We start from the raw sequence: 21,400 nt of genomic DNA, 5'->3' as shown, positions 1-21,400 counted from the left end.
CCCCGCCATCTATCCTCCCGATTATTGCCTCGGATTCACTTCTCCGCACGTCCTACCTTCCATAAAGTGGTCGCTTTTCTCTTCAGAGAGTTGTTGCTCTTCTTTTCTTTGATCTCCTGTTGAATTCATAGGTGTTCAGATTGGTTTGATCCCTATCCAGCTGAATTCCTGAGAGGAGACGAAATCCAGGTCTCCTACTCCTCCACCATCTTGCTCCCGAGTTTGATAAGTTCTTTATAGATTTTGGATATTAGCCCTTTATTTGATATGTCATTTGCAAATATCTTCTCCCATTCTGTCAGTTGTCTTTTGGTTTTGTCAACAAGAAGAAACCAGAGAGGAAGACAAACCATAAGAGACTCTTAATGATAGGAAATAAACTGAGGTTTGCTGGAGGGGAGAGGTGTGGAGGGATGGGGTAACTGGGTGATGGGCATTGGGGAGGGTATGTGTTGTAATGAGCACTGGATATTATATAAGACTGATGAATCACAGACTTGTACCCCTGAAACAAATAATACACTATATGTTAATTAATTGAATTTAAATTAATAAAAATAAAAAGTAAATTTATCAGTAAGAATAAAAAAATAATAAAAATGAGAAAGCAAAAAAAAAAAATCCTGAGAAATTAACCTAATAAGAAATCTTTATCAAAACAAGTATAAAGCTTAATGAAATATAGAAAAAAAAAAAACTTAACAAATGGAAGGATAGATTATGATTGTTTAAGGGAATACTCAATATTTTAAAGACAGCTATTTTCCCAAAATCAATATCTAAACAATGCAACATTAGTTAACATAACAGCATGATATTTCATGGAAAGTGGTTAGTTGCTTTAGAAAATCATCTGGGGAAGGTGGTTCAAGGTGCCAGTGTAGGAATACCCTGAACTCACCTCTTCCCAGGGAACTCAATGAATCTACAGGTACATATGGAACAATTCCCTCTGAAAAAGACCTGAAAAGTAACTGAACAGCTCCTTCAAATCACAAAGAAGAAAAGGGTGACATCAAAGTGGGTAGGAGAGGCTGAGATGTGGTCTTGCCACAAACCCTTCCCCTTGCATGGCAACTCACAATTGGGAGGGAACTCACACATTTGGAGCTTCTCTCTGAGAAGCAAAGTGGTTACCTCACGTCAGGCATCTCAACCTTTAAGACCTGCACCTGAGAGATGAACTCCCAAAGTACATGGCTTTGAAATCAATAGGGTTCCATCCATAAGATGCAAAGGGTTTTAGCGAACAGAGAAACTGCTCCTAAAGGACTCATGTTCACTTATTCATCTCAAAGCCCAGTGCAGAAGCAACAGTTTGAAAAGTGTCCAGACTCTATGTGAAGGATACTTATTTGCTCATCTAAAAGCATTCACCAGAGGGAAGGGGCCTATTGGGATACTTTCTGGAAATGGAGGCACTGATGGACAGAATTTTTGTGCTCTCCTTCTACCTTGCTAAATCAGGTAAGCACCATTTTTTTTCTGATGGATACCATCTTTACCCTCCAATATATGGGCACCCTCTTGGTGCTTTCCTTATGTCTTGCTTAAGCTGGCAGGCACTGTCTTTTCTTTCCCTTGGTGACATTGAAGTGTGTAATCTTCACATTCTCTCTTTGCCATGCTCCACAGTGCCAATATCCTCTCAGAGGGTACTTTTATGCACATCTGGTGCCACAGTTTTTGTGGCTATCACTCAGAGGACACACCTTGATCTCCTAGGTCTAGAAGGCTTGTGTTCCTGGGTCCCATGACAATTAGAGAGAGAGTTCTTAGCAGGCTACAGCCCCCAAGGCACTACAAAAACAGCAGGCCAAAACATACCCCCAGTATTTCTGTGGGAAAAAAAAAAAAGCCTATTTATTTTTCCTGGAGCTTTGGCATGAAAGACCGGCTTCAGGTTTGCCTATGGTGCCACAGAGCTAAAAAATCACAGAGCTAAAAAAAATAAGTGAACTGAAAAATATACTAGCAGGTTTCAAAAGCATGCTAATGAAGCAGAAGAAAGGATCAGTGATTTCAAAAGCACAATGGTGGAACTCACCCAATCAGAACAGCAAAAAGAAAAAAAAAAAGAATTTTAAAAAGAGAAGATAGCTTAAAGAACTTACAGGACAACATGAAGTAGAATAACACTTTCATTATGAGGGTCCCAGAAGAAGAAGAGAGTGAAAGGGGAAGAAAATTTGTTTGAAGAATAATAGCCAAAAACTTCCCTAACTTCGAGAAGGAAACTGACATCCAGATTCAAGAAACCTAGAAAATTCCAAATGAGATCCACACGAAGACACATTATAATTAAGAGGTCAAAAGTTGAAGACAAAGAGAGGTTCTTAAAAGGAGTAAGAGAAAAACACCTTGTTATGTACAAGGGAACCCTAATAAGACTATCAGCAGATTTTTCAGCAGAAACTTTGCAGACCAGAAGAAAAAGGAACAATATATTCAGAGTGCTGAAAGAAAAAAAAGTCCAACTAGGAATACTCTACCAAGCAAAGTTAACATTCAGAATTGAGGAAGAGAAAAACAGCTTTCTAGTCAAAGAAGAACAAACTCCCAAAGTTAGTAGAAGGAGGAAAAAACCCAGATCAGACTGGAAATAAATGAAATAGAGACTGAAAAGACAATAGAAAAGTTCAATGAAACTAAGCTGGTCCTTTGAAAAGACAAATAAAATTGGCAAACAAAGAAAAAAAGAGAAGGCTCAAATAAAATCAGAAAAAAAAAAGAGGAGACATTATAATGAATACCACAGAAATACAAAGGATCATAACAGACTACTAAAGTAATTATATGTTAACACATTTGACAACCTAAAGGAAATGGATAAATTCCTAGAAACATACAAGCTTCAAAGACTGAATCATGAAAATAAAAAAATCTGAATAAATTGATTACTGCTAAGGAGATTGAATCATTAATCAAAAACCTCCCAACAAACAAAAGTCCATGACTAAACAGCTTCACTGGTAAATTCTACCAGACATTCAAAGAAGTAATAACGATCTTTCTCAAACTTTTCCACCCTATGTTTATTGCAGCATTATTTATAATAACCAAGATATGGAAGCAGCCCAGTGTCCATCAATAGATGAATGGATAAATAAAGTGTGGTATACATATCCAGGGGAATATTATTCAGCCATTAAAAGAATGAAATCTTTCCATTTGCAACAATATGGATGGAGCTAGAGGACAAAATGCTAAGTGAAATAAGTCAGAGAAAGACAAATACCATGTGATTTCAATCATGTGTGGAATTTAAGAAAAAAATAAACAAGCAAAGGAAAAGAGAGAAAGAGAGAGAGAGGGAGAGACAAACCAAGACACAGACTCTTAACTATAGAGAACAAACTGATGGTTACCAGAGGGGAGGTGGATGGGCAATGGGTGAAATAGCTGAAGGGGATTAAGAATACACTTATCATGATGAGCACTGAGTAATGTATAGAATTGTTGAATCATTATATTGTCCACCCGAAACTAATACAATACTGTATATTAATTATAATGGAATTAAAAAAATAATAATGAATGAAAGAAAGAATGAATGAATAAATAAATAAGGTGGGATCTGCCATTTGTGACACCATGGATGGACCTAGAAAGTATGATGCTAAGTGAAGAAAGTCAGAGAGAGAAAGACAAATACCATATGATTTCATTTATATGTGGAACTTAAAAAACAAACAAATGAATAAACAAACAAAAAGCAGAAAGAGACCCCAAAATAGAACAAACTGATGGTTGCCAGAAGGGACAGGAGTGAGGATATGGACAAAATGAGTGAAGGGAAGTGGGAGATACAGACTCCCATGAATAAGTCATGAGGATAAAAGGTACAGCATAGAGAATATAGTCAATAGTGTTGTAATAGTGCTGTATGGTGACAGATGGTAGCTACACCTGTGGTGAGCATAGCATTACATGTAGACTTGTTGAATCACTATGTTGTACACTTGAAACTTATGTAATGTAATATGGTGTGTCAACTGTACTTCAATTAAAAAAAATGCATTGCTGAAAAACCTAGGAAAAGATTTTTCCAAAAAAAAAAAAAATAGAAGAGAAAGCTTTTAAACTTATTTTATGAGGTCATAATTACCGTGTAACAAAAACCAGAAAAGGGCACCATAAGAAAAGATAACTATAGTATCCCTGATGAAGATAAATGCAAAAATCTTCTATAAAATATTAGCAAACTGAATTCAACAATACATTAAAAGGATCATACACTATGATCAAGTAGGATTTACTCCAAGGATGCAAGGATAGTACAACATCTGCAAACCAATCAATGTGATATACCACATTAACAAAATGAGGGATAAAATTTATATAGTCATCCCAACAGATTCATAAAAAGCACTTGACAAAATTCAACATCCATTTATGATAAAAAGGAAACTTTCAACAAAGTGGGTATAATGGGAACCGTACATCAGCATAAAAAAAGACCATGTACAACAAGTCCTCAGCTAAAGCTAAGAGCTTTTCCTCTAAAGTCAGGAACAAGACAAAGATGTCCACTCTCACTACTATTATTGAACACAGTACTGGAAGTGCCAATCAGAACAATTAGGCAAGAAAAAGAAATGAAAGACACCCAAATTGGAAAGAAAGAAGTAAAACTATCACTTTTTGCAGATGACATGATATGTATAGAGAAATCCTAAAGACTCAACCAAAAAAAAAAAAAGTTAAAACTAATAAATATATTAAGTAAAACAGCAGGGTATAAAATCAATATACAAAGATATGTTGTATTTTTATATACTATAATTGTCAGAGAAATTAAGAAAACAATCCCATTCACAATTACATGAAAAATAATATTTAGGAATACATTTAAAGAGGTAAAAAGTCTGTACATTGAAAACTATGAGACATTAATGAAAGAAATTGAAGAAAGTGCAAATAAATGGAAAGATATTTCATGCTCATTGATTGGAAGAATTAATAGTTAAAGTGTCCAATCTACAGATTCAATGCAATCCCTATCAAAATTTCAATGGCATTTTTCAGAGAAATAGGACATATACACTACTAAAATGTGTATGGAACCACAGAAGACCCAGAATAGCCCAACAATCTTGAGAAAACTAAGCTGGATCACACTCCCTTATTTCAAAAAATATTACAAATCTATAGTAATCAAAGCAATACTCTACTGATGCAAAAAACAGACACATAGACCCAAGGAACAAAATAAACAGCCCAGATATAAACCCATGCATATATGCCCAAATAATTTATGACAAAACAGATAAGAATATACTATGAGGACAGGACAGCTACATACCAAAGAATAAAACTAGACTAGTATTTGCATTTACACAAAAAATTAACTCAAAGTGGATTAAAGACTTGAAGTCCTGAAACCATAAAACTCCTAGAAAAAAAAATAGGTGGTAAGCATCTTGACATCAGTTTTGGCAATGATTTTTTGGATCTGACTCCCAATGCAGAGGTAATAAAGCAAAAATAAACAAATGGGACTACAAGTCACTTAAAAGCCTCTGTACAGGAAATTAAACCATCAACAAAATGAAAAGGCTATCTACTGAATGGGAGAATATATTTGCAAATCATACATCTGATAAGGAGCAAATAGCCAAAATGTGTTAAGAATTCATATAACTCAAAAGCAAAATCATCATCATCTGATTAAGAATGGTCAGGGGTGCCTGGGTGGCTCAGTCAGTTAAGCATCCAACTCTTGGTTTCCGCTCGGGTCATGATCTCAGGGTCATGAGATCAGCCCCAGGTCGGGTCTTAGAGCCTGCTTAAGATTCTCTCTCTCTCCCTCTCCCTCTGCCCCTCCACCCCCCCCCAAGTCACACACACACTCTCTCTCTAAAAAAAAAACAAAACAAAACATGTAAACAAACAAACAAAAATGGTCAGAGGATCTAAATAGACATTTTTCCAAAGAAGACATACAGATGAACACTAGGAAGATGAAAAAATGCTTAACATCACTAATCATCAGGGAAATGCAAATCAAAACCACAGTGAGATATCACCTCCCACTTGTTAGAATGGCTATCTTCAAAAACAAAAGAAACAGCAAGTGTTGACAAGGATGTGGAGAAAAAGGAACCCTCTCACACTGCTGGTGGGAATGCAAACTGGTGCAGCCACTATGGAAATCAGTATGGGGGTTCCTCAAAAAATGAAAAATAAAATTACCGTATGATCCAGCAATTTCATTTCTGGGTATCTATCCAAAGAAAATGGAACACTACAGTTGGTGCTTGAACAACACAGGTTTGAACTGTATGTGTGCCCTTACACAGATTTTTTTTTATAATACAGTATTGTAAATGCATTTTCTCTTCTTTATGATTTTCTTAATAATATTTCTTTTCTCTAGCTTAATTTATTATAAGAATACAATTCTACTCCTGAGACCAACATTGCACTAACTAGAATTTAAATAAAAATTTGAAGAAAAAGAAGACTACAGTGTATAATACTTATACAAAATATGTGTTAAACAACTGTGTTATCAGTAAGGCTTCTTGGGGAGGTAGTGGTTAAAAGTTATACATGGATTTTCAACTGTTCAGGGGGTGTTTGTTCAAGGATCAATTGTAATTTGAAAAGATATATGCACCCCATGTTCTTTGCAGCATTATTTAAAATAGCCAAGATATGAAAGTAACCTAAGTCTCCATTGATGGATGAATGGATAACAAATTTGGAATTCCACACAATGGAATATCTATTCAGCCATAAAAAGGAAAAAAATCTTGCCATTTTATAAAAACATGAATGGACTTTGAGGGCATTATACTAAATGAAATAAGTCAGACAGAGGAGGACAAATACCATATATTATCACTTATCTGTTAAAACTAAAACAAAACAAAAGAAACAAAGAAACAAAAAACCAAGCTCATAGATACAGAAAACAAATGTGTGGTTACTGAGGCAAGGGGTAAAATGGGCAAAAGGAATAAAAAATACAAAATTCCAGCTATAAAATAAGTCATGGGGATGTAATGTACAGCCTGGTGGCTATAGTTAAAAATACTATATTGTATATTCAGAAGTTGCTAAAAGAGTAAATCTTAGAAGTCCTTATCACAAGAAAATAATGGTAACTATGTATGGTGGTAGATGGTGACTAGATTTATTGTGGTGATCATTGTGCAATGTACACAAATATCAGATCATTTGTGTGTATACCTGAAACTAATATGTTATTATGTCAACTCTACTTCACTAAAAATACATACATTCATACATACATCTTAAAGGCAAATAAAAAAAAATCCATTTGGCTTATCCATTATCAAATAAACTAGATCTGGGCACCTGGGTGGCTCAGTTGGTTAAGCATCTGCCTTCGGCTTAGGTCATGATCCCAGAGTCCTAGGATCGAGTCCCACATCGGGCTCCCTGCTTGGCGGGAAGCCTGCTTCTCCCTCTCCTTCTGCCCCTCCACACCACTCATGCTCTCTGTCGCTCACTCTCTCTCAAATAAATGAATAAAATCTTAAAAAATAAAAACAACAACAATAACAAAAAAACAAATAAACTAGATCCTAGGTCTTGTATATCAAAACCCAAGTGTTTCCCACTATGCTATGCTGTCTTGCAGTGTCTCTGAGTATTATTTTTTATGTCACTGGTATAGAAGTTGTTAAAACAAAAGAAAGCCTCTGGAATTAGTATCAAGATATCTGCATCAAACTAGGTGATTAAAGAAAGCAAAGCCATATCCAGAAATGTTTTCTTTATTTTGTATTTAAAATATCATATCCCTTATAAAAACAAAAAAATATAAAACCTACTTTTTTAGGTTATAAAAATTACACACAGTAATTTTAAAAAATAGAGAAAATGTAAATAAGAAAATAAAAATCATCTAGATGCTAAAACAAAATCATCTGAAAGTAAATGAACAGGAATAACTGTAATAATTTTAAAAGGGAAGAACAATGAGAACTGCTCATGTGGCATGAGACAAGGTAAATAGATCAATGGAAAAGAAAAACAGAACATTAGATAGAAGCACAACCACATATCTATCTGGAAATCTGGTGTCTGAGAACAGTGTCACTTCAAATCAATAGAGAAAGAAGAAAAAAATTTCAACAAATTATGTTGGGACACTTGGCTATAAATTTGGTGAAAAAAAAAAATCCCATCTCACACCATAGCCCAAGTAAATGTCAGATGCAAAGTCCTAAATGTTAAAATCAAAATTATAAATTATTAGAGAATCTTTTTTGTAATGGAAATGGTGAAGGCCTTTAAAACAAAACACAAAAGATTTATAGATATGAACCCATAAAATTAATATCCCCTCTATTAAAAAGGCATTTTAAAAGTTAAGTCACAAATTATAATTAGATGAACATAAATAACAGTTAAGGAATTAATAACTACAATAAATACAGAGTTACACTGACTAGTAAGTAAAATACAAACAACCAATAATAGATGGTTAGATATGGATAGAATATTAATATATAATTCATGAAGAAATATAATAGTTTAATTAAATACATTAAAATTTGCTCAGATTTAAAATCAATTTATGTTTGATAATATGTTCTGATGAACTTATGAGGAAACCAGTATTCTTCTTCTTTTTTTTTTACAATGCTGTTGGAACATAAATCAGTGTGGTTATTTTCATGGCCATTTCCATTTCATGGAAACAATCTATTAAAGTGAGAAATATTTATTCTCCATGATCCTACACTTTATCTATTCAGTATCTATTTCAGAAATACTTGCTTTGTGAGGCAATTTTAAACACACAACAGAACACCTAGCACATAATGTACACTCAAAAATGTTGATTGTTTAGGGGGATTCATTTTACTTTCAGACACATGAGTGTGCAAAAAAATGAAAAATATTCTCTATTACTGAGCTAAGAAGCCTTCAGTTTTTATGAATGGAAAAAAAAAAAAAACACAATACAGTCAATCTAAATTTAGCTGAAGTGTTCCAAAATAAATTCAGTTTATTTTGGTGAACACTCAGTGGATTTATAGTTTTTCCCTCTCTCTTCACCTTTCTTTCTCCCCATAGATGGAACTTATTCACCATCTGGGCATCAATTACCTGACCTGTAGTCATGAGCATTTAACACAAGCTTCTGTGAGATGTAGGATTCTACAGGTGTTTGGTCATTGGCATCATCTATCCCAGCTGCATCCTATAGGACATAATTTCTGGGCAATAGTGATGGTATCTCTACATGTCTATTCTCCCCTCCATTTTCCCCCATATAGTTGATGTGATACTACCATCCTACATGTTTCTTTACCTTAAGAAGTATTGTTACACTTGGAAACCAAATTAAAGTGGTACCCAGATAAAGGGAAAATGGTGTAGGAACTTAGGCCAGCTGGTCACTATTTTGAGGAGGAAGGGCTCATTTTCCATCACTGGTCTTGTCTTTTGGCATCCTTATTTCTCCACAGTAGGAAAAATAAGATCCAGAAGGCAAGCCCAAGGTGTAATTTCAAGGAGAGGGGACAAGGAACAGACTATTTGGTCAGCTTCCAATCTATGCCTTAGGATTATGGAGTAAATATGGTTTTTGAGGCTTACCTATTATTTAGCTTAGTTTCCCAGGATAGAAAACCAAATAGGAATTTGAGACCCAAGCCTCAGGTATGCAGAGTATGTGTTTTCATGGATTATTCTTGGTATGATGACTAAGACTCTGGAAATTTCCATCCTGACTATCTCTGCACAGGGACACACACACACACAAAAACAACAGGCTCTCATAGGCTGTATGCTGTGATTTGAGGACTCCTTGTTTAGTTAGATGTTGAAGCAAATCCCTGCTTTGGACTTCTGTTTCAGGTCTGGAGATAATGGGGGCTTGACTACATGATAGAAAAAGACTAAAGTCTTCTTTAGTTCTAAATACTGCACATCCAGATTTTATATAAAATGACATAATGGTTACATGAGAACACTTTAGGTAATCTGTCAAGTTCTGTGATTTAAATTTTATCAGTTTCTGGAGTAGTGATTCTTAGAGGTATAAATTCCTTTCCATGGAGATTCTACATTCTTCATTGCATTGATGAGTAGAAACTTCACTATAAAGAGGCCAAACTACTTGATTTCCAGCAAAATTAAGTGTGGGTTGCTAATACCACATGCCCTGCCCTATCAATATGCTCTTGGCTGGAGCCTATCCAAAGCAGTGCCACAAACGTGATAGTGAACAAGCAGCCCTGACAGGACCAGCACCACTCCAAAGTGACTCCTGCCCCAGGGAGAGGGAAAGACAACCACATACAACCATCAGACTGAGGCTCCAGGAGTGGACTGGGGGCAAACAACTAGTCTGACTGCAGATCCCACCCACCAACAAAAGCTTCTCAGGGCACAACACAGGGAAAGTGCCCTGCAGTTAGGTGTTACTGCATTTCTGGCAAAGGCCTGGTCTGACTCAACTCAAGCCCAATGTGGCCCTAAACTGGCCCATTAATGACATGGGGACTAAGCCCTTCTCACAACATGCAAAAAGAGCCATTGCAGATGACTGGACTGAAGGCAAACACAGCTCAGCCACAATAGTAGGATGCACACAACATACATAGGAGATGCTCCAAAAGGGCCAGGTTGTAGTGAAAAAGGGACATTGCATTGCAGGGCACTACAGGACCTCTTCTTCATAGGGCCACTACTTTCTAAAGCAGGAGGCATAGCTGATTTTCCTAACACATAGAAACAGACACAGAGTGTTAGACAAAATAAAAAGACAGAGGCATGTGTTCCAAATGAAAGAACTGGACAAAATCACAGCAAGACACCTCAAGGAAATGGAGATAAGCAATATGCCTGATAAAGAACTTAAAGTAATGATCATAAAGATACTCATTGGAATTGAGAAAAAAGTAGAGGACCTCAGTGAGACCCTTAACAAAGAGATAGGAAACAAAAAAGAACCAAAGATGAAGAGCTCAATAACTGAAATTTAAAATACACTAGAGGGAATAAATAATAAGCTAGAGGAAGTGAAAGAGCAGTGGAAGATCAGTGACCTGGAGGACAGAGTAATGGAAAGCAATCAATCTGAACAGGAGAGAGAAAAGTAATTAAAAAAAAAAATGAAAATAGACAGGAAACTCAGCAACACCAGCCAGCATAATAACATTTACATTATAGGGATACCAGTAGAAGAGACACAAAAGGAGACAGAAAATTTATTTGAATAAATGATAGTTGAAAACTTCCTAAATCTGGGGAAGGAAACAGAAATCCCAACCCAGGAGGTACAGAGAGCCCTAAACAAAATCAACCTAATGAAGTCCACAAGACACATAGTAACTAAAATGGCAAAAGGTAGTGAAGAGAGAATTTTAAAAGCAGCAAGAGAAAAGAAAACAGTTACACACAAGGGAACCCCCATAAGGCTATCAGTGGATTTTTCAGCAGAAACTTTGCCAGCTAGAAGAAAATGGCATGGTATATTCAAAGTGCTGAAAGAAAAAAACCTGCAGCCAAGAATACTCTATCTAGCAAGGCTATCAGTCAGAATAGAAAGAGATAAAATGTTTCTTCAACAAATGATGGAAAAACTAGACAGCTACATCCAAAAGAATAAAATTGGACCACTTTCTTAAACCATACACAAAAATAAACTCAAATGGATTAAGGACCTAAATGTGAACATGAAACCATAAAAATCCTAGAAGAGAGAGAAGAGAGCACAGGCAGTAATTTCTCTAACATTGGCCATAGCAACATTTTTCTAGCTATGTCTCCTGAGGCAAGGGAAACAGAAGCAAAAATGAACTACTGGGACCTCATCAAGATAAAAACTTCTGCACAGCAAAGGAAACAATCAACAAAACTAAAAGGCAGCCTGTAGAATGGGAGAAGATATTATTTGCAAATGGCATATCGGATAAAGAACTAGTATCCAGAATCTATAAAGGACTCATATGATTCAACACAGAAAAAATAAATTATATAATTAAAAATGGGCAGAAGTAATGAACAGACATTTCTCCAAGAAGACATCCAGATGGCTAACAGACGAAAAAATGCTCAACATCAAGCATTATCAGGGAGATACAAATCAAAACCACAATGAAATACCACCTCACACCTGCCAGAATGACTAAAATTAGCAACTCAGGAAACAACAGATATTGGAGAGGATGCAGGGAAAGGGGAACCCTCCTACACTGTTGATGGGAATGCAAACTGGCACAGCCACTGTGGAAAACAGCATGGAGATTCCTCAAAAAGCTAAAAATAGAGCTACCCTATGACCGAGCAATTGCACTACTAAGTATTTACCCAAAGGATACAAAAATGCTGATTCAAAGGGGCACATTAACCCCAATGTTTATAGCAGCACTGTCAACAATAGCTAAATTATGGAAAGAGCCCAAATGTCCATCGGTGGATGAATGGATAAAGATGTGGTATATATATACAATGGAATATTACTCAGGCATCAAAAAAGAGTGAAATCTTGCCATTTGCGATGATGTGGATGGAACTAGAGTGTATTATGCAAGCAAAGTGAGTCAACGAAAGACAACTATATAATTTCACTCATATGTGGAATTAAAGAAACCAAACAGATGAACACAGGGGAAAGGAATGAAAAATAAAAGAAGATAAAAACAGAGATGGAGGCAAACCATAAGAGACTTTTAACTATAGAGAACAAACTGAGGGTTGCTGGAGGAGAGGTGGGCGGGGGATGGGCTAAATGGGTGACAGGCATTAAGAAGGGCACTTGGCTGTGATGAGCACTGGGTGTTATATGTAAGTAATGAATCACAAAATTTTACTCCTGAAACCACTACACTATATGTTAACTAACTTGAATTTAAACTTAAAAAACTTAATGGGAATTTTGTTAAATAAATAAGTTTCCTGAAGTATAAATTCACTGATGGACTTAACAATGGATTGGAGATGACACCAGAAAAAGATCAACAGAAACAGATTAATAGAAATTATCCAATCTAAAGAGCAGAGAGAAAACAGATTAGGGGAAAAATGAACAGAGCCTCAATGGAGTAACAGAGCCTCAATGGAGTAATATTCAAAGTCCTAACATGCATGTAATTGAAATCTCTAAAGGAAAGGAAAGAACGAGTCATAAAAAAATATTTGAAGAAAAAGAGATTGCAAATTCCCTAAATTTGGTGAAAAAACACAAGATATTTAACAATGTTTCATACTGGAGACTATATTCAGTTGCTTCTTTATGAGAACTAAAAAGTATTTAAATGCTAACTTGTCAGATTAGACTTCTTTGATAAAAAGATGTTATTCTTCTTGTCAGATGATGTTTGATTTGAGTAGCAGAAAAACAGGAAGGGTATCAGTAGTCTTTAAAGATACATGATTTGGTGCAATAAATAAAATTTAAACCAGATGTCAGTAAACAATTAGAGAAACCTAATACCAAATTAGTAACGACAACAACACTGACAGTAACAACAGCAAGCTATTATAGAACCATAATGGCCTTTTAAGATACATCACAATTTACTAGCTTAAATTTCAAATTATTGTCAAAAAACCATAGGAGATTGAGGTCAACTGGGAGAGTTTGATTTGTTAGTGAACCTCTATAATATCAACATAGACTCAGAATTTGAGAGGTGGAAAGGACTTTTATTTTTTTTAAAGATTTTATTTATTTATTTGAGAGAGAGAATGAGAGAGAGAGAGAGAGAGAGCATGAGAAGGGGGAGGGTCAGAGGGAGAAGCAGACTCCCTACCGAGTGGGGAGCCCGATGCGGGACTCGATCCCGGGACTCCAGGATGATGACCTGAGCCGAAGGCAGTCGCCCAACCGACTGAGCCACCCAGGCGCCCTGGAAGGGACTTTTAAAGGTCACTGCAGTCAACAAAATCACTGAGGACGTTGAGGCCAGACAGGTCTTGGAGCTGTAAATTCCAATTCTACTTTTCTGTTTTGTTGCCCTGAGAGAGTTAGTTAATTTTTTTTTTTTCTCATTTAGAAAACAGATTTTTAAGAGCACTACCAGTATTTGGTGCCTTGTCCACAAAACTAACACCCATCCCTAGTGATTTTATCAAGGCCACATAATTAGTTGGGTATGGATCCACCCCCAGCTCATCTTAGACTCTGCCATTCAGTGCTCTTCCTCTCCACATTCCACACTCTTAAAAGCTTCCTTTGGTATTTTGATTTGTTTTGTCCTTAGGGTCTAGGAACATAGTGTATCCAGAAAGCTCAAATGAGACCCGACTTCTTTTTCTTTGGAATCCAGAAGTGGCTCCTCAAAGAAACTAGTACCCAACCTGAGACAACATTATAACTATCATATTGATATAATTATGATGTTTATCATAGTATCACCTCTAATTATCTGGAAAGACAATTGTAAGATCTACAGGAGACGTTAAATGAGAGTTACATCAAGGTATGGTGAAAAGAGCACTAGAGAACTTGTAACATTACTCCTTGCTAGTTGTGTGACACAGTCAGATCCCTTCATCTGAAGAATGTGGATATGAGTCCTTGGTTTTCTCATCTGAAGAATGTGGGTATAAGTCCCTGGCCCATCTATTCTACAGAATTCTTGTGAAAGACAAATGAAATAATGCATGTAAATGGGTTCTGGAGGTGATAAAGTGATGTTTAAATGTTATTTCATGTTATTAGTTTATGAAAGTTCTTTGAAAAGTTAACAGCACAAATCAAAGACTGATTATTATTGAAACTAAATTTGTTTACAGTGTGCTTCTTTCATGTGGGCATTCTCAGCATCTTTGGTTTATGTAATGGTAAGTCATAAATGTGGTACCAGATGTTCCTTGGCCCCTGAGTTCTGGGAAGCATGTCAGAAAATGTCAGGGGTGACCACTGAGAAGCATTCAGAGTGACTTAGTCGAGCTCTTGGTATCTAAGACTCACAGCAAAGAAGGCAGATGGTTTTAACTGTTTAGGGCTTAATTTATGAGCCAATTGGTGTTTAATCCAATGTGCATATTTGCAAAAGTCTTTATTAAAATACAAGACTTTCCAAATGAATATAAAAATCCTTAAATGATAATTACCTAAACTCACATCTACAAAAATAGCATGGTTTTTAAGATTTGTTATATACTTTCCTCTCTCTTGAAAAGTATGGTTGAATGTAGAACAAACTAATTTTCTTATTTGTTTGCAAAGTAAAGATAAAGGTCTGTGCTACTGTATTTTCATAAGTGATCTAAGTTCCAAAGGAGAATCAAAGTAAAAGTTGAAAGTTAAGAACAGACATTGACAACGTGTTCATTATTACTGAAAAATTAAGAGATTCCTTTCATTTGGTAGGAAAAACTCATCTCCTTATGATCTCTAAATTGTCTCACAACAGAAAAAGCTAAATTCCAAATTGACATTGTCTTCAAGCTTTATTTTGTTTTAAGTTACACATTCTCTCCATTTAGCTATCTCCAAATGAAATTCAAATCTGTCACCTTCCTTTACTGACTTACATAGAATAAGACATATATTTACTTTTTTCTCCATTAGGGGTGAAGGGTATTTGTGAGATGACTGGAAAAGGCATGAGCATAGTCTGAAGCCATGGCATAGATTTTCATGGTATGCCACACAAGTTTATTAATTTGTCATATTTTCATAAAAATGCGATTAAATATATATATTTCCATCTACCCGTAAGTGGAAGAAAAGTATGCTAACCATGTAGTTGACTGCTCTCTCTGCATTGGGCAGACAGATCAGGAATGTGTCATCAACCTACCTGGAGTCACAGACTCTTTCTCCAGAAAAAATGCACAAATATACAAAATTTTTCATTCCATTGGTGGATCCACTAGATAGCAATTGATGTCAGAGTCAGAAACCCTAAAGAGTGAGGAAGGCAATATCTTTTCTTCATTTTTTAAAAAGACCCATTATGTTCTCCTCTTACCCTGTACATGCTGCATGCACAAGAGATCAATTTTGCATTAGTGTCTGACAGATGGGTGCTTGATCAAGACCAGTGGGTCCCAAATGCCACTCAAGGAGGATGTCATTTTCCATATTCTTCAACATGTGAGGAAAAAAAAATGAGCACAACCAGAGGGTGTATGTTTGGTAGGGTAGAATTTTTATTCCTTCTCATCCTCTCCTTCTTTTCCCTTTGGGGAAGAACAGGATGTTCTTAATTAACAAAATAACACCTGAAGCCATTCCATAGGAAGTTGACCAATATTGGCTAAAAGGGATGGTTTTGCTGTATTTTATTTATTTTTTTCTGAAGATGCTCCACTCTGAGGAATTGGAAAGACTTCAGGCCTCCTCCCTCAAAGCACAGTAAATACCTAGCCTTGGAGTCAGAAGCAATGTTCAGAACCTTGGGGACCTGGTGAGGCTCACCTTGGAGCCTGGGAAAGGTGAGCAGAGGAGAGGAAGCCCTGAGGAGTGTTTGGGTGGTGAAGTGAGGAGTGAAGGGGAAGCAATATCAGAGAGAGGGGGGATACCCCAAATAAATTCTTTATGAGCTGATAACAACTTGAAAGGAATAGCAAGAAAAAAGTTGCACACCATTATACAAACTCTCTATATATGTGATTATCATATAGTCAGAGAGTTTCCTTTTAGGTAATAAACTGAACTAGCACCATTCCAAGCATTGCATTGTTGGTGAGATGTTAGCAATTTATTTCTTGAGGAAGATCGGCCTTTATTCAGACAGAATGTATGCTTTCTTCACTGGGAAAGCCTTACTATTTAAAAAAAAAATCAGGGGCACCTCGGTGGCTCAGTCGTTAAGCGTTTGTCTTCAGCTCAGGTCATGGTCCCAGGGTCCTGGGATCGAGCCCCGCATCAGGCTCCCTGCTCCGCGGGAAGCCTGCTTCTCCCTCTCCCACTCCCCCTGCTTGTGTTCCCTCTCTAGCTCTCTCTCTCTCTGTCAAATAAATAAATAAAATCTTTAAAAAAATAAAAATAAAAAAATTAAAATTAAAAAAATTAAAAAAAAATCAGATGAATTAAATGGTGCAGATGGTTTGCAGACTTGTAGCTGGACCTGGACCACATTTTGAGTAGCTATGAACTAGAAAACATCTAAAGTAGCTGAAATAAAAAATACAGAACTTGGCTGGTCCTAGGTACTCGGGAACTGTGGGCTTTTGTATAGACATGGCCAAGGCCATGAACAACACCACACACAACAGATCATGAAAATGGCACAGAAGCAGCATCAAGAAATCCCAAAGACAAAGATGGGAATCTGTTAAGGAGGTGGACCCCAAGTTCCTGAGGAACATGCACTTTGCCAAGAAGCACAACAAGAAGGGCGTGAAGAAGATGCCGGCCAACAATGCCAAGGCCACAAGTGCACGTGCTGAGGCTGTTCAGGCCCTCATCAAGCCCAATGAAGTCAAGCTGAAGATCCCAAAGGGTGGCAGCCACCAGTTCCATCAACTTGCCTACATCACTTACCCCAAGCTTGAAACACCTGCTCGGGCCACACTGCCAAGGGTCTCAGGTTCTACTGACCAAAGGCCTAGGGCAAGGCTCAAACCAAAGCCCAGGCTGCAGCTGGCACTCTGGCTCTGGTTCCCAAAGGTGCCCAGGCTCCCATGAGGCCTCCAGGGTAGAGGCCTCTGTTAGTCAGTATGAGGACAGAAACATTACTGTGACCTCTGAGTTTCTGCTGCATGAGGCTGGTGTCCTCCTGTGCTATTTGTACAAATAAACCTAAATCAGTAATAAATAAATAAATAAATAAATAAATAAATAAATAAATAAAACCAAATAAATAAAAATAAAAATGGAGAGCTTGGGCCCTGAAATTGGATGAGTTGACCGAAATCCTATGAGTGCTCTTGGACAAGGTACTTAATTTCTCACTTTATTTGATCAGTGGGAATAATCACAGAGGCATCTGATTGGGTTTTGAACATCTAAAAGGAACAATTCCGGCACCTGGGTGGCTCAGATGATTAAGTGTCTGCCTTCGGCTCAGGTCACGATCCCAGGGTCCTGGGATCGAGCCCCACATCAGGCTCCTGGCTCAGCGAGGAGCCCGCTTCTCCCTCTGCCTCTCTCCCTGCTCATGCTTTCTCTCTCTCTCTCTCTATCTCTGTGTCTCAAATGAATAAATAAAATCTTAAAAAACAAACAAACAAAAAATAAAAGGAACAATTCCTTTGTGTGTTTTGGCAAGTAGTAAGCACTCAATAAATGTTAGCTGCCAATATTATTTTTTCTTATTTATTCATGACATATGTATTAAATGCTATTTCTCTACATAACAACCTCACAGCTTAGGTTCTTTCTGCTGCTGAAATTCTAGACCAAGTGGACACATTGCAGGTGAGTCATTCTTAATACTTCTTCCACAGCATGCTGCATGAGTGCAGAGGAAAGACTAGCATGAATGAATATTTCAAGTACAATGAAATGAAAATTTCCAATGTCTGTCGGCAGGAACCAGAGAGCACCAACTCCAACTGGCTAAAGGAATAGTAAATGTGTTGACTTATGTAACTGGAAGTACAGAGTAGGGTCAGCTTCAGTGCTAACTTCATCCTGGGTTCTGCATCCATTTTTCCTGGCAATCCTTGGACTCAGCCTTTCTCAAAACATTGGTGTTACCTCTAGAGTGGTAGAGAGATAATAATATTTCAGATCTGACATTCTGCAGCCCACCAGGTCCAGAGAAAGAAAGCAGAAATTTTATCAGAAAAACAAGAATGAAATTTCCCAGAGTTCTTGATTTTAATGTTCCCAACTTGAGTCACAAGCCCTTTTCCAAACTAATCACCAGCAGAGGAATCTGATTACTCTTAGATCTGGGGACTGCATAGGAAGGATCCTAAAGGAGCAAGCAGTGGTGTTTCCAATAGGTATCATAAGAAAAGGACAACAAAACTTTCCAGGAATTCCCCCCACCCTTTTTTTCTTTTTCTTTTTCACTGTCCAGGAATTCCTAAAGGAAAAAAATAGCTGCACATAGCCATACTACATACTAAATGTCAGACCTTGAAAAGCATTTAGAGATGATCTATTTAAATTCCTCAGCCTATAGAAAAGGAATTCAAGACAAAATAAATAAAGTGAATTGTCCAAGGCTGCCCAGCCAAAAGTGGCCCAGCTGTGACTCTAATTTAGGCGTTATTATTTCAAATCGATTGTGCTTTCAACACCAGCTTATTTTTCTGCCATCTTGACTAATACAAACAAAAACAAAGCACGTAATTCTGATTGTTTGCCCATTGTTTAGGGATTCCAGCAGCTGGTGGGAACCATAACTTGGATTGAGGAGAAAGGTAAGTGCAGTTTATGTGTTATAACTTGTTTACAATAACTTTTAGTTTCTTTGGAGAATATAGATTATCTTTCAACAGTCCCATCTTGTGTAGTTATTTTGCCCCTTATCAATAAAATCTTACAAGGACATCCAATGTTCTGAAAAAGAACTACGGTACCTGAACAGCAAAGCTGTATTAACTTGTGATGACTACTGTATTGTGTTGTAACCTCTTGTATCCTATTAAACCAGTTTTATCCTGGCTGGATGCTTTGAGTTTCATTGTGCAGAATTTTAAGAATATTAGGAAGAAGTTTCTTATTTTGAAGCTTTTGCTTAATGCATTATTTCATTGTATTTGGGATAGATCCCAAGATAACTTTTATTCTAGTGATCAACCTCATAGGCTTTATGCTTATTCTAAAAATAGCCACATACAGTTTAGTGGACTTTTTTAAATCCATTATCTCCGAAATAACTTGGGGAAGGAAGCAGTGCATTGCGGGAAGACTTACTGTTTCAGGCCAGCAACTGAATCTTTAATGTAAATCTTTAACATCAAATTCTTAATGTAAAAAATCAGTCACTGGGCCAAAAGACCAAGTGACTGGCCTGTGACCACCAGGCTTCTTCCATTCTGCAAAATATTCAAGTGGTATTTTAGTGTTACCATATAAAGACATATGGAAAACTTATAATATCTTTTGGATATACAGTCCTGTTGACCGTGTCTCAAATTCCACTAAGAAGGCTCTTGTTCTCATAGAAGAAAAATGCCAAAGTTTTAATGAAGTATTCAGCTTGTGCATATTTAAACCGGAGAACTGAAAAATTCCTCTCTTATCCTTTTAGTTCTTTCCAATGAGTATTGTACCATTTCTAAATATTTGATGAAGGCGATAAAGTGGATTAGCCCTTCACACTTCAGTGACTTGTGGATTTACTCCCAGTTGGAATCATTTCTGTCCTAGGAATATCAAAATCAGTGACCTTTTATATGTCAATTTGTTTCTCCATCTGTCCCACCATGTAGATGTGAAGAATTGGACTGATGCTATTGAACCATGTTTTCCTCCTTTTAGATGTCAATGTGTTGATTCCTATATATTGAGCTTCTTTGGCAATTTTTCACATGTGCTGTTTCCCTTCACTCAAGTAAAGGTATCTCATGAGTGAAGATAATGAAGTCTAAGATTTGTGATTCATTCCTAGCTCTTCTTTTCAGTGCACACTTCTCATAGTATCTTCTAATATTCTGGTTCTTTTAGTAACTCACATGAAATTATGTATTTTTTTCTAGCTAGGTAATTAATTCAGGAATAGTGTTATATCTGGAAAAAAGAATATTATAGGAAAATGCATTTTAATTTTCTGAATTGTCAGTTTTTTCATAAGGGGAGTTGGACCATGTAGCCTATCTTAACCACAGTCTATGAAATAATGTTGTATATTTGTCAATAATCAAAGTAGAAATTAAAGGGAACAGATGTACTCTTAATAATTTCTAAGATCATATCACTTATTTAAATTAAAGGGGATTTGAACCAAGTAAGTCATTAACTCAAGGCTTTGTTAATAAATCCTGATTTTATGTAATTATTTTTGAGCCTTGTATTTTTGAGTGGGTAGATGGGAAGAATGACTATCAGCGTTTCAGTCTGTTTTCTGCATATTGTCCTTCCTGAACTTAACCCTGATTGTGTTATGTAATATGGGTTACTTTTTGTCATATGCTTCAAAAACTAATGGCTGTATACACTGTGCACCTTGAACTTACACAGTAGTATATGTCAATTATAGCTCAATGAACCTGGAAAGGAAGAAAGGGACTGATGATTTACAGTTTGGATTTGAAACCCTAGTTTTGAAAATTAGGTATCTCTGGATCCCAGCTTTGGCTGTGCACTTCTTTTCTTTCTGTCTAGTACTTGGGTTTTAGTTTCTGATCTGGATCACTCCCTTAGCCTCCATACCTCATACCTAGTTCAAAGGTAAACTTCCCTGATTTTAACTCCTAATCCTCGTGAGGCATTTCAGTCTCTAAATGTCATCATGCAGACAGAAACTGTGTTTATCCATCTTGCCTTCCTCCCCTTGATTGTAAACCCCTTGATGCCTGAGTATGTCTTGCCTCAACAATGGAATCTGTCTACTAT

Source organism: Mirounga leonina, unplaced genomic scaffold, assembly GCF_011800145.1.
Source record: "Mirounga leonina isolate KUSES-001 unplaced genomic scaffold, KU_Mleo_1.0 Mir_366, whole genome shotgun sequence".
NCBI classification, from domain to species: Eukaryota; Metazoa; Chordata; class Mammalia; order Carnivora; family Phocidae; genus Mirounga; species Mirounga leonina.
The sequence above is the reverse complement of the archived record's forward strand: the minus strand, read 5'-3'. Positions refer to the sequence as shown.